The sequence below is a fragment of the Hypanus sabinus genome, chromosome 6 (genome assembly GCF_030144855.1).
Source record: "Hypanus sabinus isolate sHypSab1 chromosome 6, sHypSab1.hap1, whole genome shotgun sequence".
Taxonomy (NCBI): Eukaryota; Metazoa; Chordata; class Chondrichthyes; order Myliobatiformes; family Dasyatidae; genus Hypanus; species Hypanus sabinus.
The window spans coordinates 54072602-54096815 of record NC_082711.1 but is presented as its reverse complement, the minus strand read 5'-3'; the positions used below and the strand labels follow the sequence as shown (position 1 = coordinate 54096815).

The window sequence follows — 24214 nt, the reverse complement described above, 5'->3', positions numbered from 1 at the left end:
GTGGAAGGTGTAGAAAAAGTGAAATAACTGGATAGATTTGCTATTTTGAAGATGTCACCAAAGGAATCGTTATTCACTGGTGTCAATTGGACCAGAAATGTTCAAGAGAGATGTCAGAGCTAGATTTTTTTGCACAATGTAGTAGCTGCCTAGAATACAGCTTTGATGGTGTGTGTAGAGGCTAATATAATAGCATTTAAGAGACACATATAGGCATATGTATCAAAGAAAAGTGGAGGGTTATGGACTGTTTAGGAAGGAGGGTTAGATTAATTATGGAGTAGGTTTTTATAGATTGGCTCAACATTGTGGGCTGAAAGGCTGCACCATTTTACTTTGTTCTATCCTCCATGTTTGAAGTTCTATTCTTACAAATTACAACAGTTTACTTTTTATGAAGAATCTTTGATAGAAAGTTTCAGCTTAAATGAGACAAATATAGTCAAAGATTCTGTAAACACCACACTTAAAATTGAAGTCAGTGAATAAACACATGGATATCAATGGATTAAATGTGACATTTTACCTAAGGATAATATTACGAATTTTGATGAATGCTCTTGGAAGCACAGAGGCAGAGATCTATAAAAATGCTGTTGCATATGCAGCTGCTGCAGTTTTGACTAATCTTCCATTTGCAAGCTGAAGGCTAAAAGGAAGCATTTTTTTAAAATGTATTTTTCTGGGTGCACTATGCTGGTGGGCAATCAAAGTTAAGATAGGTATTGGGCCAGTAATATATGGCCCACAGAGGCATTTGATCATGATAGAATGTGGGAAATGTCATTTACCTGCCTTTGAATTTCCCTTCTTATAATTACTTTCATGCTGGACTGTCTGCACTCACCGTACTTTGTAACTGCGACATTCTGTTCTACATTCTGCTCTTTGTACCACCCCAATGACACGATCTGTCCGGATGATGCAAAGTGAAGCTTTTCTCTATATCTTGGTACACATGACAATAATAACACCAATGCCAATATAAAGCTGTCACCTGAGACGTTCCTGGAAACAAGATTGATGGTCACTTTTCACATTTCTTGATTATTTTGCCACTTGGACCTCATGCCCTTCTATTAATTTTGTTTTTTTGTTCTCAGAACCATCTTGGACATCAGTCAGATTTTCTAGAAAAGAAAATCTTTAAAAGAAGAAATTTAATGAAGAGATATAAAATAAATCGATGCACGAGGTTCCTTTTAACCAGCCAGCTGTGCAGACAAGGGTAAGCTCGCCTCCTCTTGCTATGAATTGAAGGCATGAGGAGATACTGACTTTGAAGATAAATTTGGGCTTTTGGTCAATGAGGTGTAAGGAGAAGTGCAGAAGCCTAGCAAATATTATGCAGAAATATCAGATGCACTTCAACCACGGCTGTGCTCGAATGGTATTGTATGAAAGACCATGGAGATCACTTGAAACCTTCAAAGATGAAGTAGAAACACAAGGTGAAATGTCATCAGTTATATTACAAACACAACTGTACTTAACTAGCAGTAAAAAGAAGAAATTTTAATTACCCTAACTTTTTTTTTAAAACCAGTAATTATGAGTCCTAAACCAACTCAAAGCTATACATGGAGTGGTGATCACTTAAGCAGCTGAATTAGCTAACAATTCGACAGTGCTTTCATTAGCTCTTCACTTAGAACTGTCTTTTCCCAGCAGTAAGAATTTGCATTTACATTATCATGTTTATTACAACACAACATCAAGTTTTTTTTTCATAAGCCATATATGGGGGCAGTTGGTCAAAAGCTTGGTTAAATAGGGATGCCTCAAGGACGCCATGAAAAGTAGAGAGTCAATTTCATTGCTTGGGCCCTTGACAAAGAAAAGCACATCCTTTGTATAAACAAAACATCTCTTTGACTCAGATAAATTCAACATTCATGTTCCTTCATTATTATCATGATGGTAGCTTCCAACAGATAGCAGCCATACTGTTTATTGCTTTAATGTTTAACATAAATTTTGAACTAGTTACACCACTAGTTTTCTTCTCACCAGTCAAAATAATAATTAACATCTACTGAGGAGATGAATGTATGTACCTCTTTTACATTCTGCCTCTCATTAAATGAGCCTGAAAAGCTAGATCTCAAAGTGAGTTGATGCACTTTGGCCATTTTTGGTCCCGAGGTAGTCAACGTCATTATTCTGGGTCATCTGGATCCTCCTCCACAGAGGTGATCACAAACTTGTCCACTGCCACCTGGGGTGCACTGAGCAGGAAGCAGGCATGCAGAAGATAGATAGTCTGCGTAATCACAAAAGCAACTAGAAAACAATGTTGACTAATTCAGCATCTGGAGGAGAACTGGCAGGATTATGTGCTTCGAGGTCACGGTAGTCACTGGTTGCTCTGTTAAAAGCAACTTCATATGTTGTGCCATGTGATTCGTAGATACTGCCAGCTACAATCATGTTTCCATATTTTATAGTAGTTTGCATTTTTTACAAGCTAGAAGGAGGCCAATTCAGCTGAAAACTTTTGAATGAGAACTTGAATAGTCAACATGGTAGACATGGTGGAAATAAATGAGATTGTTTTCTATAATTGCAAGCTTCTTCGGCATTGATGAAACGTTTTCACCACACTGCTGACTTGTAGAATGTAGAAAGGCAGCAAAAAGTTGAAATCTGAGTCTTTCATCAGTGTCTGCCACACCGATGTTTCTGGTTATGTTGGGCTCTATTACACAGGTGGTCGGAGATTTTGTGATGACATTGCTTGTGGATATCTTTACTGCCTATTTTACTTAACAAGACTGGTCAATGACGACATTTTTGCATTGATAAAATTCAGAATGAACGTTTAAGATTTTTGATTTTCCTTGAGGTTTCTGGTGACATCATTGTCAAGAATGGCAGCTTAAGTCACTAGCTCCTCCAGAAAAATGCGTATTAAGCCCCATTAACTTGTCAAATCTAATATTTCTTGAAAAATATTTGAACTGAAAAGGGGGGCAAGAATGGGGAGAAGAAATGGAAATAAAAAAAGCGACACTGCGGAGCCTGCGTCCAAGAGGAGTGCAGCGAGCGGCTGTCTGACCTGACCGCGTGTGAGCGAGGCGGGCGCTGGGCCTCTTTCAGTCGAAGCGGCAAATGTCTTCAAAATCCTGAAAGAAATAATGGAGGTCCAGAAAGATATAAAGCAGCAACTCCATGATATTAAGGCAGAGCTCGCCAGCATCAATCAAAAAAATAGCGGTGGCAGATACTCGCATTGAGAAGGTGGAAGATTGCGTTCAAAACGTGAAATGGATACTGAGCAAGACAATAAAAATAATACATCACCAAGAAGGTAAACTGCTTGACCTGGAGGAAGATCACGGCGGAAAAACATCAGAATCTACAACATTCCCGAAGGAGCGGAGGGCTCATCTATGATGGAGTTTGTCGGAAAGTTACTGCGGTACACGTTGTTTCTTCCCCCGGCTATGAAGCTGGAAGTCGAAAGAGCCCACCGCGCATTAGTCCCAAAACCTACCCAGGATAGAAAGCCACGCTCAATAATAATTAAATTCCTTCGGTGCAGCACCAAGGCGGAGATTCTATGAAGGGCCTGGGGTAAGAAGAAATTTTTTTTGAGGATAAATTAATATATTTCGACCAAGATTACCCCCCCCCCGCAGTCCTCCAGAAACGCAAAGAATATTCTGAAGTAAAGCAAGTATTAAAGCAAAATAAGATTAGATTTCAAACTCCGTACCCTGCTAAACTTCGAGTGTTTTATGACAACGGGACGTGGTCGTACCAGACAGTGGAAGAGGCGACTACAGACATGAAGGCCAGAGGGTTGCCTGTCAGCATGACCAAAACTAGGAAAGCCTGGCTAAGGAATTGACCTGCTCAGCTTGGGAAATAGTGCGAGAAACGAGAAGGCAGGAGATGGGAGGAGGCCGAGAGAAACATATTAGGAAGAGACCGGCAGTTTCCCAAAGACAGTCCTCACCCCCTTCGGAAGAGCCATAAGGTTTGGCTAACTTTAAAAATGTTGAGAAGCTAAACAGAAGCAAAAGTACACGGTGATATACCTATCTCGAGAAATACTTATTATAATGTGGATTTTATATTACTTAGTTGTTATTCCTTATTCGCTCACTTACTCCTTTTTCCCCACCAAAATGAGAATATATACATGTGTATATGTGTAATGTGTGTGTGTGTGTGTGTGTGTGTGTGTGCATATGTGTATATATAGGAGTACACAGGGAAATCTTTTCTGTGTAATGGGTTTGTTCACTGACTTTTATGAATATTGCAATGGGGGCCCTCAGCTCACAAATAGGAGGGGGTTATCCCCCACAGCTAGGCATTTCCTCTAGCTCAATGCAGGGTCATTTACTAGAGATTTCAGCCTTGGAATTATACGTTCGTTGCCATTTTTGTTATTATTTGAGTTTCTTGGTTCTTATTTGTTCAGGGAGTAGATCGATTAAGTTTTATTCTAATTTCAATGATACATTGACAGATAAATACAGATGGCTAAGGACAAGGTAAAATTAATTTCTTTTAATGTAAATGGGCTATTAAATCCAATCAAACATAAGAGAATTTTATCCAAAATGAAAAAAGAACAAGCCCACGTAGTATATTTACAGGAAACTCATTTAAGTGATAATGAGCATAAAAAACTAAAGAGAATGGGCTTCACTAATCTGTTTTTCTCCTCATATAAATCAGGACATAGGAGAGGAGTTGCTATTCTTATCTCAAGTAAGCTAAATTTTGAAAAAAATATTCAAAATAGGAGATTAAGGCAGATATATTCTGGTAAGGGGAAATATAGATGGCAATTCAGTTACACTATTGAATATATACGCGCCCCCGGGAAGTGATATTGGTTTCTTTCAGAAAATTACTGATATTATAGTAACTGAAACAGAAGGTCTCCTGATATGTGGGGGAGAGTTAAATTTACAATTACAACCAAATTTAGACTCTTCCAATAGAAAAACCTATGAAACAAAATATTTACATAAGAAAGTTAATACACTTTTTGAGGATGTTGGTTTAATTGATATATGGAGGGACCTTTTCCCTGACAGAAGGGATTACAGTCATTATTCTGCTCCACATTCTGTATATACAAGAATAGTCTATTTCATAACATTTGGAAAAGACAAAGACAAAATAAACACCTGTGGAATTGGGACAATAGATGCAAGTGAACATGCACCTATATATTTATCTGTTGATTTTGAGAATACTCTTTGGAAACTAAATTCAAGTCTACTCAATGATCCATACTTTAAGGAACAAATTAAAAAAGAAATTGGTCTCTACTTAGAATTTAATGATAATGGAGAGGTTTCACCTCCCATTTAATGGGATACTCTGAAGGCTGTCTTAAGAGGGAAAATTATAGCAATATCTTCATATAAGAAAAAAAAGGAATAAAACATTAGAGGAATTACAAAATAGGCTGAAGGAACTAGAGAAAAACACAAATTGAATTTGGTACAGGATACATTAGGGGAAATTAAAAGCATTAGGAATGAAATAAATAATTTGGCTAGGCAAGAAATCAGGAAAAACTTAATGTTTCTGAAACAGAGACATTATGAAAGTGGATCTAAATCTATAAAAAATACTGGCATGGAAACTGAAAGAAAAGATAGCAAAAAATACAATTCATAGAATTAGGGACCCAAGAACAAAAATGGTTAAAAAAAATAAGCTAAGTGAAATTCAAGAAGCTTTTGAAGTGTTTTACAAAATGCTATATTTTGAAGTTCCAAATTGACATCTTCTTAAATTTTCCAGAGTTACCCACTTTAAGCGAAGAACAAAATAGAAGGATGACTGCTGACATAACTGAAGTTGAATTAAAAGCTCCAATTAGTAGGCTTAAATTAAGCAAGTCACCAGGATCAGATGGGTATACAGCAAAGAATTAAAAAATGAGTCAATTTCTGTTTTACTCCCCACACTGAACTGGGCTCTAAAAAATGCACAAATGCCACCCAGTTGGAAGTAAGCGATAATCTCAGCTATACTGAAAAAAATCAAGGATAAAATGAAATGCTGGTCATTTAGACCAATATCCGTTCTTAATGTAGATTATAGGTTATTTACCTCAATCATGCCCAAACGATTAGAGGAGTTTCTACCCATACTGATACGTAATGATCAGACAGGTTTTATACAACAACGCCAGACTCAAGACAATATACGAAGGACACTTTACATTATGGATCATATACAAAAAAATAAAATCGAAGCAATAGTGATAAGCGTGGATGCTGAAAAAGCATTTGATTCAGTTAATTGGAATTTCCTTTACAGAGTTTTACATAGATTTGGTTTCCAAGACACAATTATTAAAACTATACAGACACTATATGAAAATCCTACTGCTAGGATTAAAATCAGTGGATATTTATCAAATAGTCTTACCCTAGAAAGGGGCACGAGACAGGGTTGTGCATGGTCACCTCTACTCTTCGCGTTATATCTGGAACCATTAGCTCAATACATCAGACAAAATGAAGATATCAGGGGAATTACTATTAAAGAGACAGAGCATAAATTGGCTTGTTACGCGGATGACATTTTGATCTATCTAGGGCAACCAACATACTCTTTACCTAAATTGATGCAGTCCTTGGAACAATATGGTCAATTATCAGGATACAAGATCAACATAGATAAAACCCAATTACTTTCATATTACTATAGCCCACCAAGAGAAATTGAAAGTTGATATCCCTGAGCATGGCACACAGAGTCTTTCAAATATTTGGGCATCATTATGCTATCAAGGTATATTTGGCAGGGTAAAAGGCCTAGAGTTCGTCTCAAAACTTTGCAATTAGCAAAGGAAAAGGGGGGATCGGGCTTGCCTTCTCTTAGAGATTATTATTTTGCAGCACAGTTGAGAGCTGTGATATGTTGGTGCAACCCATCATATGACACTCAATGGAAAAACATTGAGGAGCAGGTACTTCCCATCCCTGTACAAGCAATTTTGGCTGATAACAACCTGCAAAGGTACATAACTACTATTGATAACCCATGGGTGAAATTGACTCTTAAAATATGGAAAACTACTATAAAAGAATATAATCTAGAGGGAGATATTTCAATTCTTAAATGGTGTGCATATGACTCTGATTTTAAGCCAAATAAATTGGATGCTAGATTTAAGGAATGGACAGCTAAAGGAATGACAGTTCTTTGCAACATAATGAAAGAAGGAACACTGTTCAGTTTTGAAATGCTTAAAGAGAAACACTTATTCGAAAAACAAGATTTTTATTGGTATTCACAGATGCGACAATATGTTAATAAGATGCTTAAAAATGTAACCAAGGCAAATACATGCTTGATAGAGCTCTTTAGAAAAGCATATAATTCAGATAATGGTAGTAGAATCATTTCAAGCATGTATAAGGTGTTGTCAAATCTTAAAACATATTCAACTTCATACATTAAAACAAAATGGGAGAAGAAAGGAGGGATAATTATATCTGAGGAAGAATGGACAACAATATGGAGATATCAATGGAAGTGTACCAATTCACAGAAATGGAGGGAGTTTGGATGGGAAAACTTGATAAGAGATTTTATTACACCCTCTCAGAAATCCCATTATGATAGTAACCTCCCTGTTTGCTGGAGAAATTGTGGAAATCAAAATGCAAATCATTATCATATTTTTTGGGACTGCCCTGTTATCAAAAACTATTGGAGGGGGATACACAGCACCCTACAAGAGATTTTTAAATATGAACTACCCTTGGAGTGTAAGACCATATATGTTGGATATATACCTCAAGAATGGTTGAAAAGAGATAAATATTTAATGAAAATACTGTTGGCTGGTAAAAAGACTCTTATTAGGAAATGGTTATCACAGGAGAGCCCAACTTTAAATACATGGATGGAAATTACAATGGGCATTTACAAAATGGAGAAAATAACAGCATCTGTTAATCATAAGCTGGAACAATTTGATTCATACTGGGAAAAATGGTTTAACTACATAATGCCTCATAGGCCTGATTTTATTCTCACAAATCAATGAATCTGTTGTAAAAAAAAAGATCACTCCCTACTTGTACATAGTTCTTTCCTTTTGCTTGTTTTTTTTTCCACTCTTTTCTCTAAGTGTATAACCCAGATAAATGTGGAGATTTTGTGATATATATTATTATAGATATATATGTACAATGTCTGAAATACATCTTATTGAAATGTTTGTTTGATGACTTTCAATAAAAAATAAATTACAAAAAAAAGATTTTTGATTTTCCAAAAATGGAGCTTAAGACTGTGACTGACAGATATTTTTAAAATCAATCACAGCACAGGGATTTTCTGAATACACTTATTGTAGAACAAACATGGAAATGGAACAAAATATATGCTGGTGACTTCATAGCCAGTGTCGTCAGAAAAATACAGAATGCAATTAATACCAGTAAACATCCACCATGGGAATATTCTTTTTGAATTCTGACATTTACTGTTAATATTCACTGTACAAAAATCAAAATTGCTGAATGTAAACCTTGAACTTTATTGCTTTAATAAAGTCAAGTTATTAATGCCACATTAAATAAAACAGACAGTAAAGACATTGACAATGCATGCATTATGTAGTTTCTTTTTGACTTCAGAGCAATTTGTCCCACATTGGCCATTTGCCATGAATAACACAAGGCTATTATACATATTTCATCTTTGTACTTGGTCCTTTGCCTCTAATAACAAAGGATGCAGGCCTATCACTAAAAATGAAGTTGCAGAGATTTACATTTATAGTTGTGTAGTGGACTTACTTGTTTATATATTGTCATTCCCTGTTGGTGGGCAACATTTTGCTGAATATTTATTGTGTTCAAATTTCTTAAGTTTCTTTTAAACCAATAAATCAATGAGCAGTATTGTGGTTCAAATAACAGCAAATTATGACTTATTACAGTATTTACATGGAAGTAGAGCAATAAATATTATGATTTTTGAATTATGCCCACTGAATGCTCTTCCAGCATTATAAATGAAATAAGTTCTGCCTCACAGAGCATTTTCTTTATTTATTAAAGCCTTTGAACCACATCTCGAAGGACAGCAATCTGTACTGAATGGAGTCTGTTTTCAGAAAAAATTTGATCATTTGTCAGAATATTATGAGTATACAGTATGTCAAGAATCAGAAGTAGAACTATGAATTTGTTCTGATTTCTCTTATTTTCTTAGTAATTACTTTCCTTATCAGAAAATAAGTAAATTCATCTGAATAATAAAATGTTTTGAGACTTTTAATTTGATTCAAATTTATTTCACAATTTGCATGTCACCTTATGTCCATTGTGTCAGGCCTTTGCACTTTGGCTTCAAGGAAACTGTGAATTATATCCAACTTTCAATCCTCTAGAAATTTTGTTTGGTGACAGATACCATATTACCAATGTGATTTCCTTTTTCTATAATTCTGTAAGACTCACTTGACACAACATTGTCAGTTCTGTTGTGGAATATCATAGATTCACGCTCTAAATCTAGGTTGATACTCTAGTGCGGTGCTGAGAGACAGCAACATGTTTTGAAATGGTTTCTTCTGAGTGTGGTAAGCCAAGGGAGATGCGCAAGATCCAATGGCTTTGTTGGGGCCGAACAATTCCTGTGGTGTCTTGATCAACATCTATTAATCATTCAATGCTTCTGAAACTAATTATATGGTCAATATCACACTATTCAGGGATGATTGCTTCATACAGTTTTGGTTACAATATTTGCTATATTACACTATATTAGGCAGAGGCTTTTCCGCAGGGCTGAAATGGCTAGCATGATAGGGCACAGTTTTAAGATGCATGGAAATAGGTGCAGAGGAGATATCGGATAAGTTTTTTTCTCATGCAGAGAGTGGTGAATGCGTGGAATGGGCTGCTGGCAACTGTGGTGGAGGCGGATACGATAGGGTATTTTAAGAGACTCCTGGATAGGTACATGGAGCTTAGAAAAATAGAGGGCTATGGGTAACCCTATGTAATTTTTCAGGTAAGAACATGTTCAGTACAGCTTTGTGGGCTAAAGGGCCTATATTGTGCTGTAGGTCTTCTATCTATTAGAAAAATGACCACGTTTCGAAAGTACTTCATTAATGAGAGTTCTTTGGGATGGCTGGAGGTTTGGAAAGGCAATTTTATAAGTTATAATATACATAAGTGCAATTTTCTCATATTTCTGTTTGTGATCATGTTGAAATGTTGCTGCTAAAGTTATACATGGAATTAATATGGATTGTGATACTGTAGCCACTCGCATAATCAAAATGAATGGGTACATTGAGATTATTTTAATAATAATGCGTATGATTTACACTTACTGTTCTACAGATTTGCTAAGAACAGAAAAAGAATCTCAGGATTGTATGTGATGACATGCTAATAAACTTACTTTGACCTTTTGAACAAACATTTTATATGCACCATGTGTATTTTGGGTTCGGTGGAATATTGAGGAAGCTTACCATGCAACCGGAATAATTGAGTGAGTCTGATACCCCAAAATATAACATTCTTGATATAGAATTTCTATTTTGCAAAATACTGAAGATTGGTTGATAACATTAAGTCAAAAATGGCAGCTTTAGCAGTTCTACTCACTAAAACCTGTATCAACTAACAAATACAATGTGTAAATGGTTACCACTGTAGTAGAAACAGTTAAACCATTGCACGTCTAGGCATTATATTAAGGGAGGCATCTTGTCTATCATTAGAGCAGACAATAAATGCAGCATTGAAGCTGGATCACCAGGCTTATGAAGAATCTTAAATCCTAAAAACCTTGTCTAGATTTAATTCTTTCCTGAATTGATTTCATTTCCGCACTCCGTGCACTGACTTGTAATTGTTTATAGATATGTGTTTCTGGTTGGGAAAAGAGTATACTTCTCATGTGAATTTCAGTTTTGCAGTTACTAGACCTCCCCCTATAACCTCTCTGTTCTTCAGCTTTTGCACAGTCAACAATAATTTGCATTTATATAGCATGTTTAATGTTGTAATACGTCCAAAGGTTCATTTCAGGAATATAATCAGACAGATCTTTTGTAATACACAGCTCACTAAAATCAAAGATACGGTTGCATCTGGACAGCATGGGTAAATTGACTGCATCTCAGGCAGTGTGGGGCACTGAATGGTCGAGTGATTGTTTTTTTCTCTGGTAAAACTTAAGGGCACCAAATCTAGCTGTCCTTAAGGCATTCACTGGCCCTTATTATAGTATAATAACCACCTCCATTTGCCAATAGATGTGCTTTAATATTGCTGGAGAGCATCGAACAGATTTTAGTATTTCCCTCATTTAGTTAGAAATTCAAAAATGATTAGGTGCAAATTATGAAGTTTTAGAGGACTTTACCTACTAGATTTGTTAAAGCAAAGCATGGAGCTTTTCCAACAATGTTAAAGTGGCAGTAGCTCTGGGAAAATTCCAGAAGTCAAAATGTGAGGAAGCTCTATTGTGCTGTACAAGTGTTACAGCTTTAAAGTGAGTCATTATTTACATCAAAAGAATTTGCATTAATTGTCAGCATTTTGATTGTTTAAAGTTGTTAATAGTTCAGTAGTTCAACTGTTCCACTTCTGATTGTATCAAATAATGTATACAATATACGACCTGAAATCTTTGCGCTTCTTAGACATCCAAAAACACAGAAGGGTACCCCAAAGAATAATTGACAGTAAAAAGTGTTAGAACCCGAAAGCCCTCCCCTACTTCCCCCCCACACGCACAAGCAGCAGCATGTGCGAACCCTCCCCGACAACAGTAAAAAGCATCAGCACCCACCAAGCTAGAAATAACAAAGCGCCCACAAGAGACCATGATTCAACAAAAACTAATCATTCACCCAAAAATTCAACGTGCACTGGCTTTGTCTTTCTCTAACAAAGGGGCCGAGAAGTGTCACAGCGAGAGGGGAGACAAACAAAACACAAAAACAAACAACTTGCGGATTGCAATGTTAAAGTTTGCTGCACTGCTTTCTTTTCCAAGTTCTCGAACTCGAGAGTCGGCAACCGTCAAGAGAGAGAAGAAGAGCAAATTTGATGAGTAGACAGACCTCCGACAGCCGATCTGCTGTTCAAACTCCATGTGGACAGCACCGGAGCTCAGAATCAAATACAGACCACTGGATCTGTGAGGTCTCAGCTCTACCAGCTTCACTGGTTTGTTTCTCCGCTGTGTGTATGATCTACAGGCCCACTTCTGTCACGTTACAGTGAGTTCACACATAGGTTGTCAAAAGAAATAGAGATCATTATTAATTTAGCTGATAATGCAATTCAGCACATCATTATAAATCAGCACGTATTGGGTTCCACGTTATCAGAAAGATTGACATCCACGGCTGAGAGGAATAAAAATTGGTGAGGTAACACCAGAGTGCATTTCATGCAAATATGGCGAACGAGCACCTTGGTCACACTCTTGAAGGAGCTGGTTCACTTGTGTTGTTCATTGGCAACACATCCAGAGTTCACTGTAGCACACACAAAATGCTGGAGGAACTCAGCAGGCCAGGCACCAACTATGGAAAAGAGTACAGTCAATGTTTCAGGCCAAAGCCCTTCAGCAGGACTGGAGATACTGGAAGAAAGAAAGTGGGGGGAGGAGCACCAGAGGGAGGCAATGGGCAGGCAAGGAGATACGGTGAGAGAGGGAAAAGGGGACAGGGATGGTGAAGGGGGGGTGCATTACTGGAAGTTGGAGAAATCGATGTTCATGCCATCTGGTTGGATGGAATATAAGTTGTTGTTCCTCCAACCTGAGTGTGGCCTCATTGCAACAGTAGAGGAGGCCATGGTTTGAAATATCTATTTGATGGGAGGTTTTTCAAATAGTGCCCTTCTTCCCACATGTTAGATTCAAAGAAAACCTTTTCCTGGCAAATTTTCAATCTGGGGCCAATTGCTTCTGGCAGTTTAGTGAAGTCTGAAAGATGCTTGAATTAATAAAGGAAGAAAGAATTTAAGTTTACGGAGCACCTTTGAGCCCTTTCAGGAAATACCCAAAGTGCATTGCAGTCAGTGAAGCTTCTTCCCTCCAAATCAGGTTTCTGGACAATCCATAAACACATGAACACTACCTCATTATTCCTTATTTCTACACTAGATATTTATTTTTGTAATATATACACTTTATGTCTTTGCACTAACCTGCTGTTGCAGAACAACCTATTTTGTGTCATATCAATCAGTGATAATAAATCTGATACTGAAGTGCTGTACTGTTACATAGTTTACTCAGACTAGCAGAGTTAACCGTTATTTCATAGGGAAGAGAATACAAATGTACAGAGTGTTAGATATTACACAATATTAATTTCATTTTCAATTTGAAATAGAGGAAGAAAAAGAAAAAAGTAGTATTTGCTCAGCTTTGCTGGGAGTGAAGGGTTGTCTAATGAGGAAAGTTTGAGAAAGTTGGGTCTACAGTTATTAGGGTTTAGAAAAAGTAACTGGTTAACTCAGACATTTTACATTGTGAGGGTGTGAGAGAAATTCTGAGAGAATAGCACCTCTGAATGAATGACACGGCGTAGTCTGAAAGGGTCATTGATTTATCGCAATGACTAGCAGACTTCCCTAATAAAAACAATCTATCGATGGAAAACATTAGGTTTGGCTGCATCTGTGAAGCAGAACCAAAGGACACCATTTCATCTTGAGACCTTTTATCTTGATTGAAAGACAGAGGGAAGATAGGCAGTATAAACAATTGAGGGGAAGGCATAAAGTACGGGGTGGCAAGGGTTAGGTGGATCTGGCTGAGAAGGGGTAGTGGGCAAATGAAGCAGGAAAGAGTGGAGAAAGTGAAAGGAACTTGGTGAGAAGTGGAGGGAATTACACCTGCAGAAGATGGAATCTGATCAGAAAGGAAGGTTTGGTAGGCAGATTGAAACAGTAGGGGGAGAGGGACCCAGTAGGAGAAGTGTGTGGGCGATTGGCAGATGGAGCAAGTGGAAGAGGGAAAGAGGATGCAGGGGCAGGGATTGGTGCTGGTGCAAGAAGAAATGCATTGATTAGAGAAGAGAAAAAGAGGCAGAGAAGGAGCCATTTTCCTAAGATTATGGAATTCAGTCTTCATGCTATTGGGTTGTAGATTACTCAGTCAGATGACAAGATGCTATTCCTCTAGTTAGCATACTCTACTCTATTACGCTGAGTCTGAAACATTGAATATACAGGCTGAGGCAGACAGGATCTCAACTGTGGCTAGACAGGATTAAAAAGATCTTCAGTAAAGCTCTAGTACTCCACTTCAAACAGCTCCATCTGAATTCTCACATTAATCAGCCTGATCCTGCACTGATTTTAAAAAAATGTCCAGGTTGCAACTTTTGACTGTATTCTTGACCACATGGTTTCTTCCATGACCTTGTGTACTACTTGTACATGCAACATGTGCAACTCACAAAAACTCTGATGCAGCTAGATTAAAATGACCCTTCAAAGTTTTACCAGCATCCTCATCCATGGTTCATGACACTAAAAACTTTATTGGCAATCTGTCTTGGCCCTTTGTTTCTATCAGTACTATTTCCTTTCTCTTAGTCCCCTCCAACAATCTGGATATCACTTTTGTTTCAGATACATCTTCATTGATCTGTGTACAGGGTGTGGCCTTTCATATAGGTTTTGCTTCCAGCTTATCCGCCATTTCTACCGCCTGCCAACAAAGAACGTTCAGCCATTGCATAACTACAGTATAGTGTGTCTAAGCACAGTATTTCTCATCAATATCATTAAATGCATCTCAGTACTTGAAACTTTTATAAGATCAATTTATTCAAACTTGCTCATCTGAGATGAAGCAGGAAAAGTTAACTTGCTTAAATAAGCGTCAGTGCTGATTACGTTAGTGTGCCGGGCTCTATGGATGCGCCAACTACATTGCAGACTTGTGTGGAGAATGATTTTAATTAAGGAGATGGCATGTTCAGTGCTCTAAAAGGGCAACCCATTGCGCTAATCATTTTGCATCCAATAACTACAGGTTGGTTTCATTAATCAATTTTTAATTATTTAAAATACTGAAAACTGATTGATACTGGTGACATCCTTTATCAAATGAGTGAAATCTCACATTTGCTTCTCAGAGCAGGACATTAATAGAAATAATTAAGATTTAGTCAGTTACTCTTAACAGTATAATTGAAATTTATTCAAACTTTGACAGAATTAAGTGCTTTATTACTTCAGGCACTAGATTCAATCAACAATCTGATCAGCTAAAAAAAATGAAAACTGAAAAATTAGCCTTCCATTTTAAAATAATTAGTAATTCAATTATAGTTGGAGTGAAAAATAACACTTCGTACTTTTTACCCCTTGTTCCATCCCTAATCTTTGCTCCCTCAAATTAAAGAACCATGAAGTTTATCTGCTGCATTTCTGCCAGGACTGCTTGAAGCTTATTCAGCTTTGCTTTCTCAATCAGGACTGTGTGTTACTTGAAGACTTCCAGAAACCAAAAAGGATCATTTATATACGCAAAGTACACTGCAGATGCTGTGGTCAAATCAACACGTACAAACAAGCTGGAGGAACTCAGCAGGTCGGGCAGCATCCATTGAAACAAGCAGTCAACGTTTCGGGCCGAGACACTTCATCATGACTGAAGAAGGAGGGGACAGGGGCCCTATAAAGAAGGTGGGGGAAGGGGGAAGGTGCCAGGTGGAAAACCAATTAGAGGAAAGATCAAGGGGTGGGGGAGGGGAAGCAGGGAGGGGATAGGCAGGAGAGGTGAAGAAGGAATTTAAGGGGAAAGCTCTATGGGTAGCAGAAGAAGGCAGAATCATGAGAGAGGTGATAGGCAGCTGGAAGAGGAGGCTGAGTAGAAGTGGGATGGGGAAGGGAGAGGGAGGGAATTACCAAAAATTGGAAAATATGATGTTCATACCAAGGGGCTGGAGACTACCCAGACGGTATATGAGGTGTTGCTCCTCCAACCTGTGTTTGGCCTCATCATGGCAGCAGAGGAGGCCATGTACGGACATATCCAAATGGGAGTGTGAAGCAGAATTGAAGTGGGTGACAACCGGGAGATCCTGTCTGTTGTGGCGGACGGAGCGGAGGTGCTCGATGAAGCAGTCCCCCACTCTGCGTTGGGTCTCGCCGATGTAGAGGAGGCCACACCGGTAGCACCAGATGCAACAGATGACCCCAACAGACTCACGAGTGAAGTGTTGCCTCACCTGGAAGGACTGTTTGGGGCCCTGAATGGCCTCCTCTTCCAGCTTCCTATCACCTCTGTCATGATTCTGCCTTTTTCTACTACCTGTAGTGCTTTCCCCTAACATTCCTTCTTCATCTTTCCTACCTATCCCCTCCCTGCTTCCCCTCCCCCACCCCTTGATCTTTCTTCTGATTGGTTTCCCACCAGGCACTTCCCCCCCCCCCTCCCCACCTTCTTTATAGGGTCGCTGCCCCCTCCTTTTTCAGTCCTGACAAAGGGTCTCGGCCCGAAATGTTGACTGCTCATTTCAACAGATGCTGCTCGACCTGCTGAGTTCCTCCAGCTTGTTTGTATGTGTAGATCACTTATATAGCAACTTCAACAGCCAGGCAAGTACTTTTGGAATAACACCACTGATATAAAGTAATTTAGTGAAATACAGTAGATTGTTTGTGAATACTGCTACCCAATAACCACTTCCATCCTCACCTCCAAACTTCCCCATCTTACGAGGGGCATCCATCTTATGAGCTCCTCAGTTATTTTCTTTACTCTCCTCGTCTCCCATCCTCTCACAAATTACTTTTCCATTTTTTTTCCTCTCTCTACATCTCCTTCATCGGGGCCACTGCTTATTTCATTGATCCTCTGAACTCTTGAACAGGCCTCCAGCTCATTTCTACTGACTTTCTCACTTCAAGAACACTCTGTCTTCCCCCTTCATTTCCAGCCCTGAAAACAGGGTCTCAGCCCCAAGCTGTTTATTCATTTCCTTAGATGCTGTCTGATCTGCTGAGCTCCTCCAGCACTTTGTGTCAGTGGCTTTGAATTTCCAGCATCTGCAGAATTTTGTGTGTTTACCATTGTCCTTTGACTCATTAGTGTTCTACAGATAAGGAGATTGAAATTAAGGAAAGTTCTGCTTCACTTATATAGGGCATTGGTGACACCATTTTTTGTCCTATTTAAGGAATGATTTATTTCTGTATGAAGCAATTCAGGGAATTTTTATTAAAATCTAGAATATGGAAAGAGTGGGTCATCTGATAAGGAAAAGTTTCACAGGTTGGATTTATATTTACAGGAGTGAGATTGAAATGTATAGCATCCTGAGGAGGCTCTACGGGGTTAATAAGGAGAGATATTACGTTTTGTAGGAGAATTCAGAACTAGGAGGCCACTCACTTAAGATCAAAGAGAGAAGATACTTTTTCCCCCAGAAGATGATTTTTCTTTGAACCTCGCTTCCAAAAAAGAACTGTGGAAGTAAAGATTCTAAATATTTTAAAGGCAGAGCCTAATAAACAGGTGGGTGAAAAGTGATTAGTGGAGGTCAGGAATGTAGAACTGAGATTATGAGAGGATCATCCATCATCTTAATGAATTACAGCTCAGGTTTGAGGGGATGAGTGACATGTCTGCTCATTAGTTAAGGTGGGTCAACCTAAGGCCCTTTCCCAGTGCCACAGACTGTGAAGGTGCATGACCAGACCAGACCCTATGGTGAAACAGATATGACATGTACTGTGAAGTCATGCTTTTGTATGAATATTCACATCACAAGTTTATAATTAAAAAACAGGAAGTGGCTTTCAGGCTTGCATTGCAGACTTGTAGTCATTGCTCACCCTGAGTCTAGACACACATTGAACATCGTGATTCATCTCCACCCTCTGACATCTGTTCACCCATCTGGACTCAAAGCCCAGGCTCTGGCACCTGTTCACCCACCAAATATCTTAGCTTGTCTCTACGTTCCGGCAATCAGACATCATAGTCTATTGCCTGGCCCTGGCATCTGTTAGGCCATTAGTTATCACGATTCATTACTAGGCCTTAGCATCCCTTAGCCCATTGCAGACATAATGAACTAAAAGGAAAATTATGCACATCCTCCATTTCACAACTGCAGCTTGATTTTCAGTTGGGCACTTGACTAAGCAACGGCAAAATTTCTAATGCAGACCAATGAAGTTATAGATTATAAAGCATAGAACAGTACAACTCACTATAGGCCCTTTGCTCCAAATTGTTGTGCCAATCTTTATACACCTACTCTGTGATCGCTCTAACCCTTCTCTCCTACACAGCTCATGGCCCTCCATTTTTCTTCCAAGCATATGTCTTCCTCTTAAATGTCCCTGTTCCATCAGATTTTGCCACCACTCTCGACAGTGCATATCAGACACCACTTTTCACAAAGAAAGCCTCCCTTTGACATCTCTCATAAGCTTTCCTCCACTCACCTTGTAAGGATGTCCTCTGGAAGGGGACATTGCCATTCTGGGAAAAAGGCACTAGTTGTCCAGTCTGTCTAGTTTTCTGTAATGAGCTCTTTGGGCCTGTGCGGGGAGCCAGAGAGCATTGGGCACGAAGGTTTCTAGACCACCTGAATTTGTTCATTGTTGTTTTAACGGGAGTGTTAATCCCTGGTACTTTCTATTTTATCTTGTTTATTTTGACTGGCATGGATTTTCTGCATTCTGTGATTATTTAATTGGATGCTGATCAGCACTTACATGGGGGCCTAGTTTTGAGAATATTATGTCTCACCATGTTGCTCGGCCAGGCCACTGATGTTTTGCTGGAACTATTATGAACAAACCCTGGTCACCATCTCCGCATGGGAGTCTGTCTTTCCTCTGCACTTGGGTTCAAATGACACGGCACATTGCAGGGTACAGTAGCTGGGGGATATTGCTAAGGATATTGGGATATATATGTTCGGGGATGATCCTAGGGAGCTGTTTCAGGCGATAAGTTATCAGAGTGCAGTACATGCTCTAGATGAGGCTGAGGAAAGGAGATTGATTATAATGTGTTGGCATCCGAGCATACACTCTGCTTTGCCAGAAGCACAGCAACATGCTGGGGCGCAAATGAGGAGTTAAAGAATGCAATACTGACTGTTGTGTAATAACAGCAGGGACCCAATAGATGAGTTAAGTAAACGTCACCAGAGGAAAGGAGAACACCTCACTACATTTGCGTCCTGTCTGTGAATGGTGTTCCAAGAGGTGTATAGATTAACAGTAGATTGAGATCATTTAGAACCAGAACCTAGAAATAGATTGTTGAAAACATCAGTGTCTCACAACACTGACAAATTTAGAAAAATGTTGGAACTGTTTGAGCCTGGTGACCCTACACAGACAGTGTCATGAGTACTTAGGAAAACTATTAGAACACGGAAGAAAGAAGTGAAGGAGTTTGATTTTAACTTTAGGAATTCTTCTGAGGCAAATAAGATGTTTCCCCTTCAAGAAAATACGCAGGGAGAAATGTAGGTCGGGGTAGAAGCCAGCAGAGAGATTTCAGAAGAGAAATACTGTAACACAGTGCTAGAGTGCAACTTTACCAATTAGGAAAATCATCCCAGTACAGTGCTTAATTTCAGCAGTGGTAATGTGGGTCCTTATGCTCAGCACTGTACAGCAAATAGCTCATTTAACCTGAATTCTAACAACGATCAGAGATTGGAGTTAAAGAAAGGTTGGAATATGCTGGAATTTTGGTTAATATGAAGGTGCTGTGCTTTAAACTTGTTGAATGTTGTTTATTTGTGCAGGATGAATAACTTCCAATATTTCTTTGTTTTCAAATTTTAAAGTAACATATATCTTCAATTTCATCTGATTGTAACATAATATTTTGGAGAAAGAGGTATTCTGGTTTAAAGTATGAGCTTCCTTCCTTCCTTCCCCACCCCCGTGTGGCGTGTGGCCTAGTGGATAAGGCATTGGAATAGTAACCTGAAGGTCACTGGTTCAAGCCTCAGCTGAGGCAACATGTTGTGTCCTTGAGCAAGGCACTTAACAACACATTGCTCTGCGATGTCACTGGTGCCAAGCTGCATGGGTCCTAGTGCCCTTCCCTTGGACAACATCAGTGGCGTGGAGAGGGGAAGGCTTGCAGCTTGAGCAACTGCCGGTCTCCCGTACGACCCTGCTCAGGCCTGCACCCTGGAAAAACTTTCTAAAGCACAAATCCAAGGTCTCATGAGACTAATGGATGCCTCCCCCCTCCCCATCTGACTGTAATGGAGAGGAAGGGGTTGCCATTTTGCCAATGGTAGCACCGGCTCCTCATTGTGGTGGGGGATACTCGGGAGGAAGCTCCTCATCTTAACTGCATCTGATTGCCTTATTGGCTATATCACACCAAGCCATATCTCCAGGTTTACTCTCTTCCCCTCTTTCAGATTCAAAAGCTCATGTTATTTCTCTCTGTGCAGCAAATAGACACTGGAACATTTATGTCTGCTTTAAACAATGTATGATCTCAAGTGTTCCATTTATTTTCACGTATTCACTTCTGGATCACATTTATGACCATCTTGAAATCACCGCACTATTTCCTCAACTCCTCCACTTTGTTCTTATCTAGTTGGGCTTCTTCTTGTTTACTCTTTCCTTTAACCAGCTTTTCACACTGTAACTGAAACTAGTACGCATGTTTCAAATCCACACTTCTCTGCCCCAATACGTCAGTAAGCTTTTTAACAACACACACAAAATACAGAGGAACTCAGTGGGTGAGGTAGCATCTGTGGAAATGAACAGATAGTCAACGTTTCGGCCAAGACCCTTCTTCGGGACCAGAAGAAGGGCCTTGGCCCAAAACATCGACTGTTTATTCATTTCCATAGATGCTCCTTGACCTGTTGAGATCCTCCAGCATTTTGTATGTGATACTTTAGATTTCCAGCATCTGTAGGTTTTTTCATATTTAAGCTTCTCTTTAACAATTTCTACCTCATCGCAAATGCCTTTGCCTTCCTCTTCTACTCTTTTCAGTTTCCTGCCAGCTTTTGAGGTTTTCCTTTGCTAATCTGTTCTGTTCTGCTTTAGCTTTCTGCCAACATTCCAGACTTTCCTCTTCTGATCTTTTGCACTCCATTTTAACCTTTGCCAATATTCCAAGTGTTCCTGTTCTGGTCTTTGTGATGATCTATCTTTGTTCTGGTCTATCCGTTCATCAATTAAACAGCCAACAGCTACTGGCTTGGGCAATCATTCAAATTTCTTTTCAGACAGTCTTACAAAGAGCTTCCCCAGGGGTATTCCCTTAACCACCGTTGTGAACAGCATACTCTCAGTATTGTGGCCATTTCCCTTAATACATATTTCTGGAGGAGTCCCCATCAATTAAAGAAGTCCAAGTACTCTGGACTTGCAGACTTTCCCAATTTCTTCGCCTGGGTTAGTAACAGCTAACCCAGCCCCAGATCTCTCTGTACCCCACAAAGGGTCCAACTAGAGTCTTCTGCTGCCTCAACAGAGATTTATCCATGCACCCCAAAAAGGAATATCATTTCTATTACACAGATAGAATGAAGTTTCTCATGGTGGGAATTAACTGTTTATTCTAAGTTTGGCAGTTAATTGCGAAGGTTCTGAAGAAACAAAATTACTGTATGAGAATGGATTTTTGTTTTGCCTTCTCTGTGTTTTCCATGGAATTACTTTCGGAGAGATACCCAGATTCTAGACTGGACATGTGGAATCCAGGTTAAAGTGATGGAAGTCTATCCCTCTATTTTGGATATGAGATGCCCATGTTTCAGGGGGAATGGGCACTTGGGGAGATTGCATTGGTGTACAGTTAAATTGGGAATTTGGAATTAATATCTTGGAAGACTGGAATACCTGGGGAGTAATCCTTACTGATGTTTTTACTGACAAGACTTTTTTTTTAACAGAACATAAAAGATGTTGCTCAAGACTTTTGACATAGCGATTTTGAGTTTGAAATCTTTGGAAAATAGTTTTGATGCACTCATAGTATTTGTTAAGTAAGTTATAAATGGAAGTTTTCAATTTAATTATTGTGCTGTTCCAAACAGCAGTTTGGCATTAATTCCCACGCCATTTTAAAGCACACATTTATCCAGATGCTGCTGGATGGTAGAATTAAAATGATTTGGTCAGTCAGCCATGACACTGCAGAGTTGAGATGCAATTGTAAATGTATTAATGTTTCTACCTTTGTTGCAGATAATCTTCATTGTAATGGAGAATTGCCTGGGTGTCAGGATATGGTAGCAAATGGTCCCAAGGGAGGTGGAAGGAGATCAGATGAAGCAATATGCATGAATAAAGAGACAAAGGAAAAACTTCTTCTTGTGTGGCTGATTCCTCACCCATACAGGATGTTAGGTGAACAAACTGTGCGATATGTGAGAGAGTAAAAGGATTTAGGTGAAAACTCACTCCCAATTATCCTGGGGGGTGGGGTAGTAGAAAGACCAGTTTGCAAAACTTGACAGGTCAGTTGCAGATTCAGGAAATTGGAAGACAGAAGAAGCAACAGGTTAAGGTTATGCATTTGACAGAGGTGCAGAATCAAAAATGAATAATAAAAATTGATAGAGGAGCAAGGTCAAAAATGTACAAAGAACACAAGGGAGTGCACACTAAAGACTGAGTGGCCTTAGTGAAATTTATTATTTTTGAGGGGAAGTGAATGCAAATGACATACTGGCACATGAACTATTGGGATACCAGGGACCAGTAAGTGTCCTGGAAAGGTGAAAGGAAAGTGTAAACATTTAATCCAAGATTTCATTTAACATGAGATGAAAGGAATGATGTATTCTGTGGCAATGGGATTAACTATGACTGGGGACATCGTTGGGCTTCTTCCAGAGCCAAATACAGCAGGTAAATGTGTCAACTGTGATGTCAACACTTGGAGAGCACTCAGTGATCAAAAGGAACCTTTCTCAATGGAGTTGGACCACTTGGGCTGAATAAAGCAGGAGTAGAGTCTCAGATTTGAATCATTCTGGGGTTGATGTGCATGGACAAAGTGTTTGGTATTCCAAAAGGTAAAGATACAGTTTTATATAAAATTCTAGAGATGGCTTTATCAAGTATCCCAGAGGGAATAATAGTAACCTTTTACATCAATAAATAACCAGCCCTCAGGTAATGGTAGTCATAGTAAGATTACAGTTCTGTGGCATCACACATGTGAATATTGAGTGGGACAATAACTCACACACGAGCTATCTATTGGGGTGGATATAACCAGATATTTTTCAAAGGATGCTCTAATCACTATTAACTGTACACAGGACATTGTATGGGGGGGGGGGGAAGGAGAGCAAAAGGGTTCAGAATGGGGGCGAATATCATGAGAAAACTTGGATATCCTTAAGTAACTCACCAACACATGCTATGAAAGGTACTGGGAAAGCAATAGATTTATCAAGACGTATTAAGGGGAGACCACTGGACTTGCCCAGAAGAAATGACAAGACAGAAATTTACAGATTGTTGTTTCAGTATTTATGAAACTTGTTTGTAACCCCTGGGTCGCCTCAGGCTCACTCAGCTCATTCTCGTCTGGGGGAGCAGCCTCTGGCCCCGCCAAATTGGGTAATCAGCTTGTGTGGATGCTGTGTGACGTCCCTGCCTCACCCAAAAACAGACAGTACACCATATGCGATTAAATGATTACAGTTTATAAAGATTATAAAAAACTGAGTAATTAATAATGATACAGTATACATGAAGGAAAAGAAAATAAAGAAAAGGCGCCAAACTTATCAAAGTCCAAACCACTTCGTGCACAGCCGTTGGCGCTCAATTACTGAAGTCTTCCGGCCACCATTCGAACCCCTCCGAACTCCTTGACTCGCAGCTTAGGACCCTCCGAGTGGTCAACCAAGCACATCTATCTTCGTCTCCTCTCCTCGGGGTACCTCCTGGCCTTGGAACCCCCGCTTGGGGTCCATTCCTCGCCCAGTTTACAGTATCGCATCCTCTCTCTCTCAACCCCTCGCGCCGATCTCCCCAAAAGCTCGCCAACAATAGCTTACAGATGCAGAAGAAAGAACAACATTAATCCCAATTGGTTTACAAAGGAATACAATTCTTGTTATCAGTAAATTTTAACCCAAACAAGCTTCCAGCACTCTCTCGCAACAAAGAAGCATTCCTACTTTTAACAAAACAAAGAAGCCATTTTGATTAACCTACGCAGTAACAAAGAAAAAGAA

General features: G+C 39.2%; 1 protein-coding gene across 1 annotated transcript in view; it reads left to right on the top strand.

Moving 5' to 3' along the window:
• The window catches only part of malrd1 (MAM and LDL receptor class A domain containing 1), a 430000-nt gene that overhangs the window by 21941 nt on the left and 383845 nt on the right, over positions 1 to 24214 (top strand). Inside the window, exon 2 of the mRNA XM_059972137.1 lies at positions 1104 to 1228. The gene's annotated coding sequence lies outside the window, so the exon portion shown is untranslated. The remainder of the gene's footprint in view (positions 1 to 1103; positions 1229 to 24214) is intronic.